This window comes from Carcharodon carcharias, chromosome 12 (assembly GCF_017639515.1).
Source record: "Carcharodon carcharias isolate sCarCar2 chromosome 12, sCarCar2.pri, whole genome shotgun sequence".
In the NCBI taxonomy this organism is placed as follows: Eukaryota; Metazoa; Chordata; class Chondrichthyes; order Lamniformes; family Lamnidae; genus Carcharodon; species Carcharodon carcharias.
The window spans coordinates 80,582,022-80,597,736 of record NC_054478.1 but is presented as its reverse complement, the minus strand read 5'-3'; the positions used below and the strand labels follow the sequence as shown (position 1 = coordinate 80,597,736).

At 40.0% G+C, this 15,715-nt stretch overlaps 1 protein-coding gene across 2 annotated transcripts in view; it reads right to left on the bottom strand.

The window, feature by feature from the left end:
• rapgef4a (Rap guanine nucleotide exchange factor 4a) overlaps positions 1–15,715 on the bottom strand; it is a 336,945-nt gene that overhangs the window by 210,950 nt on the left and 110,280 nt on the right. Inside the window, exon 1 of one of the 2 annotated variants that reach the window (XM_041201515.1) lies at positions 12,514–12,583. The exons of the other annotated variant lie outside the window; for it this stretch is intronic. The gene's annotated coding sequence lies outside the window, so the exon portion shown is untranslated. Of the gene's footprint in view, positions 1–12,513; positions 12,584–15,715 lie in introns of those variants that run through there. 2 annotated transcript variants of the gene reach the window in all.

The following is a 15,715-nucleotide window of genomic DNA, read 5'->3' as shown; positions in this document are numbered from 1 at the left end:
TGTGATTGCACTGGAGGGGGTGCAGAGGAGATTCACCAGGATGTTGCCTGGGATGAAACATTTAAGTTAGGAAGAGAGGTTGGATAGACTTGGGTTGTTTTCGTTGGAGCAGAGAAAACTGAGGGGTGACCTGATTGAGGTGTATAAGATTATGAGGGGCATGGACAGGGTGGACAGGGAGAAGCTGTTCCCCTTAGTTGAAGCGTCAGTCACAAGGGGACATAAGTTCAAGGTGAGGGGCAGGAGGTTTGGGGGGGATGTAAGGAAAAACATTTTTACCCAGAGGGTTGTGACAGTCTGGAATGCGCTGCTTGGGAGGGTGGTGGAGGCGGGTTGCCTTACATCCTTTAAAATTAAACCTGGATGAGCACTTGGCATGTCATAACACTTAAGGCTATGGGCCAAGTGCTGGTAAATGGGATTAGGTTGATAGGTCAGGTGTTTCTCATGTGTCAGTACAGACTTGATGGGCTGAAGGGCCTCTTCTGCACTGTGTGATTCTGTGACATAGACATGTTGGTGGATTGGGCAGACAAGTGACAGATGGAAGTTCAATGCAGAGAAGTGTGAAGTGATTCGTTTTGTCAAGAAAGATATGGTGAGACAGCATAAAATAAAGGGAGAGCCTATAAAGGAGGTACAGGAGCAGAGGGACCTCAGTTTATACGTATATAGGTCATTGAAGATGGAAGGCCATGTTGACAGAGCAGTTAGTAAAGCATATAGTATCTTAGGCTTTATTAATAGGGGCATTGAGTACAAGAGTAAGGAGCTCATGTTGAACTTGTATAAGACAGTCGTTAAGTCTCCATCAGGAGTATTGCTTCCAGTTGTGGGTGTCATACTTGAGGAAGGATGTGAAGGCATTGGAGAGGGTAGAGAGGAGATTCACAAGAACGATTCCTGGGATAAAGAACTGCAGCTATGAGGATAGACCGGAGAGGTTGGGACTGTTTTCCTGCAGAAAAGGCGGCTGAGAGGAGACTTGATAGAGGTATTCAAGATCCTGAGGGGTATGGACAGGGTAAATAGTGAGAAACTGTTCCCACTCAAGAGAACATCAAGAACTAGAGAACACAGATGCAAAATGACCGGCAAAAGGAGTAAATGTGATGCGAGGAAATATTTTTTCACCCAGAGGGTGATTGGAGTCTGGAACTAGCTACCTGAAAGGGTGGTGGAGGCAGGTTGGATCGAGGTATTCAAAAGGGAAGTGGATTTCTGCCTGAAAAGAGAAGGTGCAAGGTTACGGGGATAAGGCAGGGGAGTGGGACTAGGTGGAATGCTCTTTCAGAGAGCCAGTGCAGACTCGATAGTCTGAATGGCCTCCTTCTGCACTGTAAAGATACTGTGATACCAGATGTGAGAAATGTCTCCTATAGCACAGCCAGGAAAGAGCCTGAGGTAAATGAATTAAACAGAGGTGACTTTACCCACAACCAAGCAAGGCCACTCGACCCAGCAGGCAGTTGGTCTACTTGCAGGAGCCTCCCAAGATCGGACAGCCTTTCTGGAGAAGCAGAGCCTTCTCATTCACTGCCCTTCAGATAAATCCAGGAAATTTATTCTTGGAAGTCTGGTCTCCCAACAGGCCCAAGTGCAACATCCTGTGGCAGGACATCCTAATGTTGCTTCATCATCAAATGAGTAGCAAGAATAACACTCAACATAAGCTATGCACTGAGAATGTGCAAAATGGATAATGTAGAATAACAACAAAATATGAGGCAAACATGTGGAATTTTTTTTAAATGAAATAATGAACATGATCTGAGTACTTGCAAGTGAATGTCCCTTTACATATCACTTCCTAAAGACCCTTTGGACACCAATCTTGTTAGGTTTTATTTAGTGGATTCACTGCTAAATAGGACTTATAATCTTGCAATTTAAAAATCACATGGGGTCCTAACAACATCATCATGGAGGCTCCCACCTTCTTTGGCAGGTGCCTAAAAGAACTGCCCAGGATAGCATCCAGCAGGGACCAAGTATCAAGTCTCCTGATGTAATTTTAATTCCACCACCACCATTTCCTCTGCATGGGTGGAGTTAAAATCACCCCTTTAATTTTGGATTAATATAGGAAGAAACACATCATATAGCAGTGCATCAGAAAAAAAAAGGCAGCAGTGAACCAAGTGGATAGTAACAGCTGGGATTTATGTCCAAAACAAGACACATCAAGCTAGGCAAAGACTGCACTGTAACTAGAGGTGATGTTGCAAGCGAAACAAGAAAAACTGAACCATCAAGAGAACAAAATTAATCTGACCAGTTTATGCCAAGATGAAAAGCAAGAAGAATCTAAACTTACATGTGCCCGGCACAGAATAGAGCACCAAGTTGAAAATGGTTCAAACTAATATACCTTGAGAGAAAAAAAAATCTATTGCAAATGTCAAATCATTGAACTGAGTTCACTGTCATAATTTATTTACAGGCGGGAAAAATTCTGAGTTCAAATACAAACTACTCAAATTTGACTTTTACTTATGACCTCATCCAAACACTAACTGGACGACTGCCGTATAATGCACTTAGCCATATCAATTATTCTATTTAATACAAAGTTTTCATCTCACACAGTCCCTTAATTTTCCATTTTATGTAGCAAAAAGAACAGGCAGCCTTTTTTGGTTGATGGAATACAAGACATTTATCTGACGAAATATAACACATATTAAAGTCAGTGTTCAATAAAAAAATGATAAATATTTTGTCACTTTAGTTTTTTTTGTAACTGAACATACCTTTACTTATCAAAAGCAACGTTTGAGCTAGAACTAGTTTAAAAATACAAGATTAAAACATACCTTTAATATAGGTAAGGAGTTAGTCAGTGGGGCGAGAAATAGCACCCGTAATAGAGGAAGCATCTGATGCAGCAATGAGAATGATAAAAGAAGATTTGGAGAAAATAGATACGAACACTGGCAGTACTTGCAAGCCAGCATGCTGCTTTGTTTTTCAGCTCAAAGCTCAAATGCAATTCACCACATGCTACTTAGAGCTTGGAATTTTCCACCTCCAATTATAGTGCAATCACTGTGAAATATAGTACCATCATCATTCAACTAATTTTCCATATTGACACCTTCATGCTGGGTAAATACGGTTAATTCTTAGGGGATGTTGATGAGATTACCTAGTAAGCAGTTGGGGGTTTCTTATAGCTGCATTATACTAATCACAATACACCAGACAAAAAGGTATACGCATCAGTTCATTTAAGATTTAATTTACTTATGGAATCTGGTTCTCTGCCATTACTTCTTGGTTTATAAATGTATTACAGAGACAATGGAAACAATATTTGGGGTACCAGAGGCACTGCTGCCATTTTGTTTCTACTTCACATCAGCAAGAACGTCGAATATCTTCTATCGCACCCTATCAGTTGCTACTGCATACAGGGCAGGGCTGAAAAACACAAGTTACATGAAAAGACCCTTACGAGATAGAGACTTCCATATCCTTTCTGTCATCCAGTTTTTCTTTAAAATGTCTGTCTGCTTTGCATCCCACATCCAAAGAGGAAACCTCTGAATTTCCTGCTCCTTGTGAGGCCATTTCCTGCTTGTCATTCCATTGTAATTTGCTGCTACCACAGCACACCAGAAACTGTGTAATTGTGGATTCATTGAAATGTCTTAATGTGACAAACTTGTAATTAATGCCATTAAATAAAATTGAAGTTATTTGCAGAATCCATTATTGCTACAGTTAAATGAAAATAAAATGGAGCTTTCAGTGTTCCTACGGTACAGTTATTTACAAAGTAAAACCTTTGTTGTCTTTGTGCACTTGTCCAACCTAGCTGGTTTACCTTTCATTTTTAATATATATTTGCATACTTAATGCACATATGCAATTCTAATCAAAATGGTCATCTTTAAAATTTGTTCATAAACTAAAGATTTCCTTGCTGTGGTGAAAAGATAATTAAGTAGTTAAGAAATCTCAGCATTTATTAACCAAGATTAGCACATTCTGTTGCAAAAGCTCTATCCTAACATTGCTGTAGCTCAGTGCTTGAAAACACTGCCCCTTTAAAGGAAACGATAAACTAATGCTGTTCTTCAAGTCTCCTTCCATCAAGAGGGCACGTCTGGAGAAATTACTGGGTTCATGTTTCCATATTTCACAAAGGCAACCATTTAAAGAAAAAATAATATTGGAGGTTCTTTGAGAATGAAACCAAGGCCCAGGATACTGCAGCATTAACAGCTCCGTTATCCTTAGCCACTGTTGGGGCTTCGGTGGGCCACCTGCTCCAAATATTTAAATAATCCCTTCCTAGAAATTTAGTAAAGGAGTTAGCAGCGTGTGATTCGATGGTCTCGAGTTCTATTCAACTGCTTTGCCACCAGACACAACAGGACTTCAAGATTTCAAAGCTTAAATTGAAAAATTGTAAATTACTTAGACAAGAAATAGTATAGCAAGTGATGAAAGGATATGACTGCCTTTATACTGAAACTATTGCTTAAGAACAATAACTTGCACTTATATATCACCTTCAACGTAGTAAGATGTTCCAAGGCACATTACAGTATTATCAAACAAAATTTAATGCAAGCCACACATGACGACAAAGGTGGGTGACCAAAAGCATGGTCAAGCAAGTAGATTTTTATGAAGTGTCATGAAAGGAGAGAAAGTCAAAGAGGTTTAGGGAGAAAATTTCAGAGGTTAAGGTTCCCAGGCATCTGAAAAATTGGCTGCCAACAGTGCAACGATTCAAATGTGGGGTGTGCTAGAGGCTGGAATTGGAGGAGCACTGAGCTTGGAGGTGGTTATAGATAGGGAGGGGAGGGAAAGGGCAAGGTCATGGAGTGATTTGAAAACAGGGATAATTTGGAAGTATTGTAAGACCATGAGCCAAAATAGGTCATTGGAGGAGAGCAGTGATATGTGAATGAACTTGGTGAGCTCAATACAGGCAACAGAACTTTGGATGAGATCGAGTTTATGGAAGGTGGATCATGAGAAAAGTTGGGAGTGTATTGGAATAGTTAAGTCTAGAGGTAACAGTGGCATGGATAAAGTTTTCAGCAGTGGATGAATTGCGATGAGTTGAAGTTGGGCAATGTTATGAAGATGGAAGTAGGCAGTCTTGGTAGGACATGTTGAGATAGCAGTTAATAAAACATAGTATCTTAGGCTTTACTAATAGGGCATTGAGTACAAGAATAAGGAGGTCATGTTGAACTGGTATAAGACACTAGTTAGGCCTCATCTGGAGTACTGGGTCCAGTTCTGGGAAGGATGTGAAGGCATTGGAGAAAGTACAGAGGAGATTCACAGGAATGATTCTCAGGATGAAGAACTGTAGCAATGAGGATAGATTGGAGAGGTTGGGACTGTTTTCCTTGGAGAAAAGGTAACTGAGAGGAGATTTGATTGAGGTATTCAAGATGCTGAGGGGTATGGACAGGGTAAATAGTTGGAAACTATTCCCACTCAGGAGAACATCAAGATCTAGAGGGTACAGATTCAAAATAATTGGTAAAAGGAGTAAATGTGATGTGAGGAAATTTTTTTTCACCCAAGGGCAGCTGGAATCTGGAACAACCTTCCTGACGGTGGTGGAGGCAAGTTCAACTGAGGTATTCAAAAAGGAATTGGATTGCTATCTGAAAAGGAAGAGTGTGCAAGGTTACAGGGATTAGGCAGGGGAGTGGGACTAGATAGAATGCTCTTTCAGAGAGCCAGTGCAGACTTGATGGGCTGAATGGCCTCCTTCTGCACTGCAAAGATTCTGTGATTCTGTGGTGATGGCATGAATCTGTACTCGAAAGCTCAGCTCAGGGTCAAAAACAACACCAGGGTTGCAAACAGTCTGGTTTATCCTCAGTCATTTGCTAGGAAGAGCCATGGACTCAATGGATAGGGAACCGAGTTTGTGATGGAGGCTTAAGAAATTTCTTCCAACCTAGATGTTGGGAAGACTGAAGTCTTCCCAATATCTAGGTTGGAAGAAATTTCTGCTCATCCAGTACCAGGTGTCAGATAATCAAGAGGGGTGGCGAAGTAGAGCTGAATATTATCAGCATACATGTAGAACACAATGGTGTTTTCTGATGATATCGCTGAAAAACAGCATGTGGATGGGAAATAGGAAGGGCCCAAGGATTAATCCTTGGGGGATTTCAGAAGTACCAGTGTGGGAATGGGAAGAGAAACCATGGCAGGCAATTCTTCGGCTATGACAGATAAATGAGAATGGAATCAGGTGAATCACCAACCCAGCTGGATGACAGAGTGGAGGCATAATTCCGCCATTTGATAAGATCGTGGCTGATCAGTTTGTGTTCCGAATTCCACATTCCCATCTACCCTGATAAATTCTTGTTCGGCAGGAAATCGAAGGTTATCTACCTCCGCCTTAAAAAATATGCAATGACCCAACCTTCTGAGGTGGAGTGTTCCAATTTCACACAATCCTCAAAAAAATACTCCTTATCTGTCCTAAAAGGACAACCCCTAATTTTAAAACAGTGTCCCCTTGTTCTGGACTCACCCACAAGAGGAAACATCCTTTCCACGTCCACCTTGTCAAAACCATTCAGGATCTTATATAAAAGTCAGCCCTCACTCTTCTAAACTCCATTGGAAACAAGCCCAGTCCGTCTAACCTTTCCTCATAAGACAACCCGCTCATTCCAGGTATCAATCTAGTAAACCTCCTCTGAACCGCCTCCAAAGCATTTACATCCTTCCTTAAATAATAAGACCAAAACTGCACATAGCATTCAAGATGTGGTCTCATCAATGCTCTATATAACTGAAACATAACATCCTTACTTTTATGCTCAATTCCTCTTGTAATACAGAATAGCATTCCATTAGCTTTCTTAGTTATTTGCTGTACCAAAAGCATACTAACTTTTAGTGACACAAGCATGAGAACACCTAGATCCTCCACACCTCCGAATTCTACAGTCACTCTTTGTCTAAGTAATACTCTGCTTTTTTATTTTTCCTGCCAAAACGAACAATTCCATATTTTCCCACATTATATTCCATCTGCCAGATTTTGCCCACTCACTCAATGTATCTATATTCATCTGCAACCCCCTTATGTCTTCTTCACAACATACTTCTCTAACTATCATTGTGTCATCTGCAAATTTAAGTACTATGCCTTCACTCCTCTCATCTAAGTCATTGATATAAATTGTAAAGTGTTGAGTCCCCAGCACAGACCCCTGCGGGACTCTACTCATCACATCCTGCCAATCAGGCAGACACCCATTTATGCATACTCTATTTCCTGCCAATCAATCTTCTACACATGCTAACATGTTACCCTACACCATTAGTTTTTATTTACCACAATAACCTTTGATGTGGCACCTTACCAAATGCATTTTGGAAATCCAACTACAGCACATCTACAGGCTCCCCTTTATCCACAAAGCATGTGACTCCTTCAAAGAACTCCAATAAATTGGTTAAACATTTTTTCCCTTTCACAAAACCATGCTGAGTTTTCCCAATTACCTTGTGTTTCTCTAAATGCCCAGTTATAACTTCTAAATGATCGATTCTAACAATATCCCCACTACAGACATCATGTTAACTGGCCTATAGTTTCTAGCCTCTCTCCCTTCTTGAATAGAGGGGTTATATTTGTTACTTTCCAGTCTAATGGAACCTTTTCAGAATCTGGTGAATTTTGGAAAATTAAGACCAACACATCTACTATCGCATTAACCACCTCTTTCAAGACCCTGGGATGAAGTCCATCAGAATGCAGACAGGTCAAGAATGGATGGTGTACCATGATCATAGTCACATAGGATGTCAATTTTGACATTGATGGAGACCATTTCGGTCCTGTGGCAGGGGCCAGTAATCTTATTGGTGGGATTCAAACATGGAGTTCCAGAAAAGATGATCATGGATTTGGGAGGCAATAACATGTTTAAAGATTTGAGAAATAAGATTCAGCTATTTATGGTGCTATTTAAAAAACAATTTCAGTCTTTGTACGCTTAACTGTTGAACTTTGAAGAACACAATATAAATATTACCCAAATAATATTTTGAGCCTGCAGAACTTCAAATAAGATATTTCAAAACGATGTTGGCAGAAAATGTGGAAGCTGTTTCCATTATCCATTAAACTTGAAGACTGGATATCCTGATCCAGAACAGTCCTTATAGAGGACTGTGTGTTTAAAAAGATACAAATAGATTGTTAGTTTCCTGATTTAGTAGATTGTTAAAATAATTTTAGCTCCAAAGGCTCCAGTAGTGAGATCCCTTCCAAGAAATGTCACAGTGCTAAAATATTACATCCGATTGATAGGAAGACCTCAAATAAATCAGTTTCTGCCAAAGCAAAAGTCCAAGTATGCAATGCATACTGTCATTTATTCTTAAACTGAGGAAGTGACCAAGATCAAAATGCAACTGCACACAGAATTAATTACCAGCACAAGAGAGTCAGACTCACCCAAGTAAAATAGCAAATAAGAATATGGCTATGGTTATTGGATTTTGAACATACAAATTAGGAGAAGTAGACAGTTCGGCCCCTCAAGCCTGCTCCACCATTCAATAAGATCATGGCTGATCTGATTGCAGCCTTAGCTCCACATTCCACCTACCCCCGATAACCTTTGACTACTCTGTTAGTCAAGGATTTATCTACTTTTTTTTAAGAAACATTCATTGACCCTGCCTTCATCGCGCTCCGAGGAACAGAGTTCCAAGATTCTCAACACTCAAAATTTTTTTCTCATCCATGTCTTAAAGGGGAGACCCGTTGTGTCCCCTAGTTCTAATTTTGATGCACGACAGGTTCTATTAAAACAAGAGTAATAATCTGACGAGTTTGCAACTTCCCTCCAAAATATATGGTGGGGAAAAGATAAAATAGTGCAGCAGTGTTAAAGGACAAATTTCAAGACAAATCACTGCTAGTATTATTTTCCTCTAAAAAGATAAAAACTCAATTTCTGCTACAACTGAAAAGAAAACTAGGAAATATTCATGTATACTAGTTGATCTCAGTCTATTTTACAGCAACCAAGATCTCCATCGTTTGTTGCCTTATTTCTCATTCTTGCGGTTTCCCTCTGGTGCCCTTTGTATCCCATGCTTTCCCTATCATCTGTATCCCAGATGCTTTCCAACAGTTTGGGGAGTAAGACTCTCTCTTTCCCTTAGTGCCTTCATTCTACAAGTCTTCCTATTTGTCTCTCTCTCTTCTCTCAAGTCCTCTCCCTAGGAAGAAGGGGAGTGAAAGGAGAAAGAAAGAAAGAGTGCTATTGGTGCACTCATGAGCCACTGCATTATGTGCAGCTGAAAAGAAAAATACTCGTCCATAAGAATCAGAAATGAAGAGAAGTGTTTCCAGTGTTGGGTCCTAAGTGGGTTACCTAACTCATAGATAAAAACAAAAAACTGCGGAAGCTGGAAATCCAAAACAAAAACAGAATTACCTGGAAAAACTCAGCAGGTCTGGCAGCATTGGTGGATAAGAAAAGAGTTGATGTTTCGAGTCCTCATGACCCTTCAACAGAACTGAGTAATATTAGGAGAGGGGTGAAATATAAGCTGGTTTAAGGCGGGGTGGGTGGGGGGGTGGGGGGAGAGAAGTGGTGGGGGGTTTGTGGTTGTAGGGACAAGCAAGCAGTGATAGGAGCAGATAATCAAAAGATGTCACAGACAAAAGAACAAAGAGGTGTTGAAGGTGGTGATATTATCTAAATGAATGTGCTAATTAAGAATGGATGGCATGACACACAAGGTACAGCTCTAATGGGGGTGGGGTGGAAAGACTAACTTGGCATAAAAGGTATAGATTTAAAAATAATGGAAATAGGTGGGAAAAGAAAAATCTATATAAATTAATTCTCACTACAACACTCACTTGTGCCTTTTCTGCTATTTATCATATAAGCATATAAATAGAAGCAGTAGTGAGGCATTCTTCAAAAATTCAATCCTTCAGCTCTAGGTTTGTTGTAAAATTGAATTCAATGGCTGCCTCTTACATTTTTCAACATTACAGGTCAGGGGAATGGGGTAGTCAGATAAGAACTAAAAGACAGAAAAAATACAGGTCCAGTTTTCTTCTGGCTAGCAATTCAGAGTGGGAGAGTTAGCACAAATCTGTGAAATTTTTAAATATTAAAATTCTGCAATGTGATCTAACAGATTTTCAGCAAGATGAAAAATTACCAGAGGGTTTGCTAAGCAACCAATTCAGAGTTGGGTCAGCAAGGGCACAAAAGTCAACTGGCAAGGATGTTTCTGAGCAGGGATGGCTTTTCCTTCTGAGTTGCTGCAATAATGTTATATTCCTAGTTCAGATTAATGCTTTGTTCAGTAAAAGATAGAAGATCAATGATTACTGTCAATCATAATTTACAGCAATTAGCAGTTCATTTTCTTCAGCTTCCCACCACAGTCCAATTGATTTTCTGGCCCCTCCCATTGGCGGGATCTTCTGGTCCCACTGAAGTTAATGGACTTTTGGTTGTCTCACCACATCCGCTGCGCTGAGGCCAGAAAATCCTGGCCTGTATTTGAACTGTTACGTCAACCATTTTTGTCTCCAAGACACCTCAATAGCAATCAGACTAAAACATCAACATTTATTAGGTCAAAGACGAGTCTGGTGAGGATAATTGATTGGAACAGAGTTTCAGATAAATCAAGTCAAACATTTAGGCCTTCCTACTTCACAAATTACCACAGGATCACAGAACAGTAATTCTGACTAACATAGGAACAACAGTAAGCCATTTAAACCTCTAACTTGAATATTGAACAAATATTCAGAAGGTAACTGCGGCTATTGATGTCAGCAGGCACTTACAGCGGACTAGTAATACCAAAAAGGGACAGAATTGTATGTGCTTTTTAAATACTTACTATCAGCCACAATAAACAGCTTTGCAGACACAATGTGAATTTAAGCATACAAATGTAAGAGAAAATAACACTATTTAAATGTAAGTATGAGTTATTGGCCAGCAATACATTAAAATGTTCACTCACAAAATATGCACTAGGTCAAAAAGTTTTAATATTTGACTACTAATAGTTCAATAACTATACTACACAAAAAATCCTGTATCCTTAAGGAACAAGCACTTATTAGCACAGTGCTGGTATACTCTTCTCTGTATTTATAATGTTACCATTCTATGTTAAAACAGATAGGTTTGAGAGGCTTGAGTATTCAAGCCTTTCATCTTTTACGTAACTGCCAAAAATATTCATGATGGTAAGAGTAAAATGTGTTGAGGATGGGAAAGACAAAATTCATTACAATTTGCATTTATATATTGACATTAAACATATGTCCCAAAGTGCTCCACAAAAAGTGCAAATCAGACAAAAATAAACATCAAGTGAAAAGGGGAGATATTAGGAGGCCAAAGAGGTGGATTTTTGGGAGAATCTTAAGAAGGAGAGGGAGGTGAATGCAGAGACATTTAGGAAGGGAATTCCTGCTGTAGAACCTAGATGGCTGGAAGCCATCAATGATAGGCAAAGAGAGAGGCAAAGAGAATGGCCCATTCTCAATTGATTGTTTTAAAACAATTATTTTAGCCCTATTTTAGTGCAGGCTTAATTTTTGATCCATTATTCTGTTCAAGGGAAAACTGAAGGTACTGTCATAGAATCTGTTTAGTCTCTGACTAAATTTGAAGCAGAAATGAAGGTATCACAAGTGTCAATAAAAACAGGGAATTGTAGAGCAACAGTTCACTACTGAATCTAAATGATCAGGAACAGAGAAATATGCATCAAAATAAAAATAATTCTCATAAGCAAAAGTTGGAAAAGCACCCCGAAGGAGATGGTAAAGTTAAAGAGATATATATATTATTTGCTAGCTTGCATTAGGTTTATACCCATCTTTCTTAAGTCGAAGATTTAAACAAAATGCAGGTGCCTTTGTATCGACAGAGGAGCAATAGATCTTGAAACATAAACTTAACTCTCAAGTTCGAAAATCTATTTTATAATATGTCAATTTGATATCTATATTTTACGACAAAGCCAAAATGGTGACTTGAAGTTTAAATTTAGCTAAGCTATTAGTACACTATGTAATGGCAACTTCTTTCCCATAAGCTGCAAAAGTAACTTTGTCAGCTATGCTGTGGGTTGCAAATCAAAATATAAAGAAACCTGCAAGACAATCCAGTCTATAGCAAGATTGAGACCATTCTAATTCACACATCAAAAGCACTGCATAACATTTCCAGGGAGACCAGTGAGATTCAAATATTCTGTTTGGGATGTTTGTTTTGACAACTTTGAATAACAAAAGATCACAACATTTAAAAGTAACATGCTTTCTGTAAATGGAAATATTAATGGTTGGTAATTTTAAACTAAAGCAGTTGTAAGTACTTAGTGTAACTGTAGCTATTTCTTAACACTACTTATAACAAAAGTTATTAAAGCAATTACTACAATTTGGATAAGATTTCATTGTTACTATACTAATGCAATAATGAAACACTTAAAACTAACCGAAGAAATTTGCGTGTCTTAACACGATGTAGCAGCAGTAGCCCAAGAATGCATAGCTTCTTTATTCCATTATAACGGCAAACATCAGATTCCTTCTTCCTCTTGTTCTAACACCCTCTGAACCTACCTACTTTTAAAAAGTCTACATGAAAGGAAGTTTATTTTGGCAATTATTTCAGGAAATGAGTAGCTTTTTGTAGCATTAGGACTGCTAACAAAGTGTAACCTCCCAGTATTTTCACTCCCTTCCTGCCTGGATTTGAACAGTCTGGCATTACAATAGGATGTAAGCCTACAGCAGCAATGAGTTTTCATTAGCAGTGACCTGTGACCAATGTACTGACCAAGACATCCAAGAGCAACTCATCCTGTCTTGGCCAATAGAATTTAATATTGCAGCAAGCTTAATCATTTTGTTTGATTATTTAAAACATGTCCTTATATTTGAATGCAATCAGATCAGTGTTTATATTTTGTCACCATAGGCCAGATTTCTCCACTGTTCTCCTTTTCAATCTCCCATCCTCCACCTTACCTTATGATATGACAAACTTGGTTGCCTACATCCTATCCTTACTAAACCCTGTTCATCCACCACTCCTATCCTCGCTGACTTCAATAAAATTCTTGTTCTTGGATGGATTCCTCCATCGCATCACCCCACTGTCTCAGCAGCCCCTCCCCATACCCTTTGCATAGAATATTACAGCACAGAAATGTGTTGTTCAGCCCCACAGGCCTATGCTCCACACAAGTCACCCCCACCTTACTTCATCATGCCTGTAGTATAAGGGTACCTGGGATCGCAAGGGTTTATGTGGGACAGGGAAACAGTACCATCCACAGTGATGTAAAGAGACATTTGACCTGAGACTAGGGTCAGTTGTGAACTGGGCAGAGACCTGTGTAGAAGCAAACATGCATTAGTTCATAACTATGGTACATATGCAGGAATAGCCCAAGCTGTCTGTTATCAATAAACAGTTAATGTTCAGCCATACAAGACTTAGAATCTCTGAGACCTACTGAACACACATGGTGGAAGCTAATGGAAAAACCCAGAATCTCAGAGGAGACGGAGCAGAAATTCAAAAGCTGGAAAGTTAAAGGAACAGCATCCTGACCTGACTGAAAGCAGCTGAAGTGAAGACGCAGAGGGAGATCGTCTGAAAGGAGCTCCATTTCAGAACTGGAAGCAGAAAGGCAGAAGAATAAACTCCACTGTGCAGTTCTTGTGGAGGTCCATTATGAATGCCCACAGAGTGCTGAGTCAAAGAGCACAGCAGGGGTGAGCAAAAAATTCAGTTCTAAGCTGGGCCTAGTTTAAAAAGCTTCAGTGCTGTGAAGAAAAGGTCAGAGCAGCCCAGTTCCAAAATCACCACGGCCAGCCTGATCTCAGAACTGGTGCTTGCCACGTGCCGACCAGGCTTGCTGTAAAAACAGAAAAGTGAAGATTTAAAAACCTTAGCCAAGCCAGGAATCGATTGTAAAACACCCCAAAACCCTCCGATATCACAAGGGAGGCTCAAATCGTTGAGCTAAACTATCGCTGCGCAAAACTAAAGGCAAAGTGGCCAGGACCGCCATCGCCACAGGAGCCCACCAAAATGTGAAAAGACTCTTTGAAAAATGGTTACTGTACTACTGTACTCACCTGAACTGTAAAGCAACCATGGATAATAAATCAACCTTACCAGATTAATTTGGACTGATCCAAAGGTCAGACCAAACACAAAATTGAGGACTTTGGTGGAAAAGATTCTGAAATACATGATAGCTTCAGGACTAGATAAAAAGGCAGAAGCTGAACGAGTGAATACACGACCTTATTCAGGAGGTCCAATAGCCGATGATGTTACTGCAAGGCAAGGAATAAAGGAATCCTCAGATAAATTTAAAGTTCTAAAATCATTTGATACATATTTTAAAATCAAAGAAGCAACAAACATTGAAAGAAAGTGAAATTCAACAAACATGTCCAACAGTCTGGAGACTCTTATAAAATGAATTATACAGATTGGCTGAACACTGACTATGGTGACTTTAAATCAGAACTCATAAGAGACAGAATTGTTGTCAGAGTGGCTGACAATGCCCTTTCAGACAGTCTTAAATCTGTCAACTGCACCAATCCATTTTGAATGGTGAAAACAAGCCATGGTCCAGAGCAACCCCAATGGTCCAGCTAGTAAAGCAACAAAGGAGCAGAGAGACTCCAGGCCAAAGAAGGTAATATCCAAACTGACCACCATGTCCAGCGATCTCAGCTCAGTGTTTCAACTGCAACCACCCAGAACGCTTCAGAAAGTTATGCAAAGCGAAGACACTCAAGTGGGCAGAGGATCCCAAGACAATCCATGAGATGGAGATACCACACACCAGGAAGAGACCCAACCATGCTTCTTGGGTGAGGTCAAAGATTTTGGATTCTCTTTTTGGAATACAGACATCTCAGTAAACTGTCACCTCACCAACTTCAAATTGGACATGGGAGCCAGTGTTACGGTCCTCTTAGACAAGTAACAGTGGCTGAGAGACCGCTTGCTATGAATGACAGATACACCATTCTTCGGGCCTTGAGGAATCAGATTTCTGGTCATAGGCATGATCCTAGAGCCACTAAGGTAAGGTAAGAAACAACTTCTGCCATCAACTACACAGAACTGCAAGTTCCTGACAGACCCACTAATAAAAGGGACTCTCGACTGAGACTTCAGCTCTGAATTGTCTTCACTCTTCGCAGAGACAATTGTCCAATTTCTTTACAGGCAGCAGGCCAGCCAAATCTTCAGATAATTACTACTGTACTGAGTGGAAGACACACAGGAAAAATACCAGTAACAGAAGAATGAGCCCCAACCCCAGGCTCCAACGGTTGCTGTTACACTGCCTGTAAACTCCAAAGCACAGACTCTGCAACCTCCAGCCAACCTGAAAAATGCAAGACAATGTCAAAGCGAGGAATAGTGACCATCAACTCACCAGAGCACATCTTCGTGAAGCACGGAGACACACGGAAGAGAGTCACAATTAAAAGCCAAACTGCAAGCTGGGAAACATCCAAATGACAGAGACACACCTTCAGCTCCCACAAAGATCATGGCGGACCACATGGAGAAAAGATTTGCACCACAAAGGAACAGAGTGACCATTCTCTCTGAAGAGTACAGGACAAACCAGTGGTCTCCCAGCACAGTAGATG